Raw genomic sequence first — 6,000 nt, forward strand, 5'->3', positions numbered from 1 at the left:
GGAACACCACTTCAAGGGTGTGCACTGGGAACACTGGGTATCCTCTGAACACTGGGCGTGCACTGGGAACACTGGGTATCCACTGAACACTAGGCACTAGGGAACACTGGGCCAGGATGGCTTTTCTGTACCTAATCAAACTCTGTTTCTCTTTCAGACTTTAATAAAAGCAGCGCTAATTGTTCAGGTGAGAAAGTATATAACTTCATTAAGGGTTTCCGACCTCTATATAAATTAAAAATAAATTATATGCTGTTTAAAGGGGACAGCAGGGGCTGAGGTAGCCAGGATGGCTGTGCAGGGCGTCATCAAACTCTGTTTCTCTTTCAGATCGTGATGCATGTTGCACTGATTGTTCAGGTGAGAAAGTATATAACTTCATTAAGGATCTCCAGCCTCTACATAAATGAGGAATAAAAGATAAGTTATTTGCACATTGGTTAAAGGGGACAGAAGGGATGCCTTTGTTGTGCCCTGATGTCGTGGGCAGAGCCCAGACACAATTATCCCTAAGTGATCCTCACAATACTACATCATGCTTGTGTTACATAACGCTCATATTACATTTCATTTGTATTTCCTTCAGAAAAACGCAGGACAGGTTGGTGGAGACCTATTAAGGGTTTCTGAAGTCTACACTGGGCAGGTTAAACTCTTGTTCAAGATGTCCTCTTCGACAGGAAGCAGGGCCTGTGCAAACTGCAATGACCCGAAAGTACGACCTTTATTAAAAATGGCTAATGACGGTAGCTAGCGATTGTTAAACAAGGTAACAGATATAGAAGACAGACAAAAAAAAACACCCTAGATCAGAGAAGGAATGCTTTCCCCTCTGGGTAAGAAAGGCCGACTGCATTTCCGGGGGAGGAAAGCTGCTTTAGAGGAAACACCGGAGAAGCAGAACTCAAACACTGGGAACACTGGGTATCCTCTGAACACTGGGCGTGCACTGGGAACACTGGGTATCCTCTGAACACTGGGCGTGCACTGGGAACACTGGGTATCCTCTGAACACTAGGCGTGCACTGGGAACACTGGGTATCCTCTGAACACTGGGTGTGCACTGGGAACACTGGGTATCCTCTGAACACTGGGTGTGCACTGGGAACACTGGGTATCCTCTGAACACTGGGCGTGCACTGGGAACACTGGGTATCCTCTGAACACTGGGCGTGCACTGGGAACACTGGGTATCCTCTGAACACTAGGCGTGCACTGGGAACACTGGGTATCCTCTGAACACTGGGTGTGCACTGGGAACACTGGGTATCCTCTGAACACTAGGCGTGCACTGGGAACACTGGGTATCCTCTGAACACTGGGCGTGCACTGGGAACACTGGGTATCCTCTGAACACTGGGCGTGCACTGGGAACACTGGGTATCCTCTGAACACTGGGTGTGCACTGGGAACATTGGGTATCCTCTGAACACTTGGTGTGCACTGGGAACACTGGGTATCCTCTGAACACTGGGAGTGCACCGAGAACACTAGGTATCGGTGTACAGATGCAGCCATTCAAAATGGGTGAGGTATTTCGCGGCATACCGCGACACGCCCACCGGGGTATCATGCGGTTCACGTGTGTCACGTGACTAACTATCCGGCGTCGCCTTGTAAAACTGCCAGGGGGAGCTTAACCTCTCATGTACAGCATTTGAGCCTTTAATTTTGAACTGTGTATTACAGCATGTTAATCATCAGTCATTAAAATGTTGGTATATTTTATGAAAGCAAGATTGCTCAGTTGGACAAAAGTACACAACCTACCTTTATCAGAAATATTTATGCATCAAAGCCTTTACTGAAGATATTACTAATAGTATTAATAATGGATGACTTTGGACAAGCTGTATACTCAAAGTATAATTTCTTTAGCACATTTGTACAAGCACTTGGAATCTGTCCAAGCCATACTTTGTCAGGCATTTTGTTTTACTTCAACGGTCATAAAAACTTCCTTGCTTTTAACAGGGCGTTTCATAATTTCTAACTACAAAAATGATTTAAAATGCGACACCTATCATTCAACTAGAGCTTAAAATATCACAATGATCCTCAAGAGCACAGCAAAGAGTGTACTAAAAGACACTTGTATTTATCAACGCTTTCTTTTCTTATGGAACCACTTCAGAGGGGTGTTCCAGGAATCGGCACTTTAAAGAAAAAAATACACACCAGTATTCCATTTCTCCCTAAACATTGTAAGCTCAACAAGCATACTTTTAGAATTTGATTAAAAGGGAATATAATATGGAATCGCGTATCTCAAGAATTTAATAACGGTATGATTATATCCGTGTACTGCGGCAGGGCTTTGTAGGGCTGTTTCGCCTGCCTGTCCATGTGAGCTGTCTTGTAGCCTACTGGTCTAGGTGCGTGACTACCAACTGGCAGGTTGTGTGTTTGAATCCAGCTAGTGCTGGACTTCTCATTTTTATTTATTTATTTTTTAATCGCGTAACATAAACATATTACCGTATGAAAACTGTACTGTATACAGTATGTATATTTAATGTCTTAACTGTGCCCGTTGAAGTATTGAATATTCATATCTAATTTTACCACTGAAGGGAAATCTTAGTAGCTGAGCATAAAAAGAATAGGAGCATACTGCAACGCGTGTGAAGGCCATAAACGATATTAATTTTGGAACATAAACATACAGTATATGGCTGGTCTCGGTACTTTAAAGAAAACATACACGAAACATGGTTTCATTATGACCAGAATCGGTCTTGAGATATTTTTAACTTGATTTACAGTATTTGAGAGGTATGTCTTAACACCGATACTACAGTGCTTAAGTACTGCTCACGTATATGTTTCTAGGTTTATATTATGCATTTCATACGGTCAAATTACTTTTGAGCAACTAATAAGAAGCGCGAAACGGTATGCGTTTTAGTTTCGTTTTGTGCTGGGACCCGTGGATTGATTAGAGATATCAAGTACATACAAGTCATTTTTTAAATGTTGTAGTTCGTCTTGAAAAAATGTTACGAGTACATCATCTATCAACAATTACACAGGTTCTGTTTCCATATTGCGGATTTTACTTACGTAATATTATATTCTAGATTTCACGTTGTGAATATGATGGGATGTCTGATGGGATGTTTCTAAAAATCCATCCTCTATAAAACGTCTTCTCTAGTTGTCCTGCATATGTATTCGCTAATGAAGCTGTGTGTTCTGAGCCTGGATCTCTACATTTCTGTATGAACCAGCTTAGAGGGCTAAAGACAGCTTGTGTTTAAATTGAGTGTAAGGCAATTTATGCTTCTAAAGTCATGGTCAGCATTTATTTTTGTACTGTGCTGTAAACTTGTTCTGTGCCAAGTCACATTATTTTATAGCGTTTTTATAGCGTTATCAAATACGGTGTTACTGTAGTTTACTGAGTCCCATGTCACATGGTCTGCGATTGAAACCTGTAAAACCGGTTTAATTCGTCACAGCCAGCACTCTTCAGGTGTGAGGGTCTTCTGCTCAGAATGAAACGCTAAAATGTTTGTGTATATTCTAATGGTAGTGGGGGCAGGGTGCGTGGGAACAGGTTTGGTTGAAATTGCATTGGAGATCTATGTTCTTCACACCTGAAACATTTTCTCTCTAAAAGCATTTTCTTCGCAGTTTAACCGATCTTGTTACAGCATGTTACAGTTTACTATTATTAACCATATTAATTTTAAGTGCTTAATGTAAAATCTTGTAAAAATATATTTTCATTGTTCAAATATACATTAAGTCTGACTATCATATAATAAGTTAAATAAAAAACTAAAGAAAAAATAGGGTTAAATATAATTCAAAATATTTTGCTAACAATGTTAACTGTTTATGAATAATAAAATGTATTAACTAAGGAGTAGGATGGCACAGTTGTTAGTATGTTTTTTGTTTTGTTTCTTTTTCATAAATACAACAGTAGTACCTGATGTCTCAGTGGCTTTCAAAATTAAATTATGCATGCAAACCTGTGAACTAGAAAGATAACTAAGATATCCATCCATTATATTCCATAATATCCATGAAATATATGGCGCTGAAATATGTGTGACACGGTGAGGTGCCCTGGCAGCTGTATGATGCAGTGGTGGCCTGGCACGGTGAGGTGCACTTGCAGCTATGTGACGCAGTGGTGGCCTGGCACGGTGAGGTGCGCTGGCAGCTGGGTGATGCAGTGGTGGCCTGGCACGCTGAGGTGCGCTGGCAGCTGTGTGATGCAGTGGTGGTCGGGTATGTAGAGGTGCACTGGCAGCTGTGTGTTGTGACGCAGTGGTGGCCGGGCACGGTGAGGTGAGCTGGCAGCTGGGTGATGCAGTGGTGGCCTGGCACGGTGAGGTGCGCTGGCAGCTGTGTGGTGTGACGCAGTGGTGGAAATGTTCACCATGTTTCACCATGCTGAAAATGTTTGTACCAGACTTTTTTGAGGCCTGTTTAATTGTGTCTGAAGTCTGATGTTGTAAATGTTATTGTTAAAAAGATCCATGAAAATGTCACTACTAAAGTTAGCTGGTGCTGTAAGTGGCAAGTTGAGCTCAGATTTTAGATTTTGTGTAGTTGCTAGCGTTGAACTGTGTGTTGGATGCACATGAATATATTCATTATATGCCAGCGCACCTCACCGTGCCAGGCCACCACTGCGTCACAACACACAGCTGCCAGTGCACCTCTACATACCTGACCACCACTGCATCACACAGCTGCCAGTGCACCTCACCGTGCCAGGCCACCACTGCATCACACAGCTGCCAGTGCACCTCACCGTGCCAGGCCACCACTGCATCACAACACACAGCTGCCAGTGCACCTCTACATACCTGACCACCACTGCATCACACAGCTGCCAGTGCACCTCACCGTGCCAGGCCACCACTGCATCACACAGCTGCCAGCGCACCTCACTGTGCCAGGCCACCACTGCGTCACAACACACAGCTGCCAGTGCACCTCTACATACCCGACCACCACTGCATCACACAGCTGCCAGTGCACCTCACCGTGCCAGGCCACCACTGCGTCACACCACACAGCTGCCAGCGCAACTCACCGTGCCCGGCCACCACTGCATCACACAGCTGCCAGCGCACCTCACTGTGCCAGGCCACCACTGCGTCACATAGCTGCATGCGCACCTCACCGTGCCAGGCCACCACTGCATCATACAGCTGCCAGGGCACCTCACCGTGTCAGGCCACCACTGCGTAACACCACATAGCTGCCAGCGCACCTCACCATGCCAGGCACCACTGCATCACACCACACAGCTGCCAGCGCAACTCACCGTGCCAGGCCACCACTGCGTCACATAGCTGCAAGCGCACCTCACCGTGCCAGGCCACCACTGCATCACACAGCTGCCAGCGCACCTCACCGTGCCAGGCCACCACTGCTTCACACCACACAGCTGCCAGTGCACCTCTACATACCCGACCACCACTGCATCACACAGCTGCCAGCGCACCTCACCGTGCCCGGCCACCACTGCATCACACAGCTGCCAGCGCACCTCACCGTGCCAGGCCACCACTGCGTCACAACACACAGCTGCCAGTGCACCTCTACATACCCGACCACCACTGCATCACACAGCTGCCAGCGCACCTCACCGTGCCAGGCCACCACTGCGTCACATAGCTGCAAGCGCACCTCACCGTGCCAGGCCACCACTGCATCACACAGCTGCCAGCGCACCTCACCGTGCCAGGCCACCACTGCGTCACATAGCTGCAAGCGCACCTCACCGTGCCCGGCCACCACTGCATCATACAGCTGCCAGGGCACCTCACCGTGTCAGGCCACCACTGCGTAACACCACATAGCTGCCAGCGCACCTCACCATGCCAGGCCACCACTGCATCACACAGCTGCCAGCGCACCTCACTGTGCCAGGCCACCACTGCGTCACAACACACAGCTGCCAGTGCACCTCTACATACCCGACCACCACTGCATCACACAGCTGCCAGTGCACCTCACCGTGCCAGGCCACCA

Source organism: Lepisosteus oculatus, chromosome 14 (genome assembly GCF_040954835.1).
Source record: "Lepisosteus oculatus isolate fLepOcu1 chromosome 14, fLepOcu1.hap2, whole genome shotgun sequence".
In the NCBI taxonomy this organism is placed as follows: domain Eukaryota; kingdom Metazoa; phylum Chordata; class Actinopteri; order Semionotiformes; family Lepisosteidae; genus Lepisosteus; species Lepisosteus oculatus.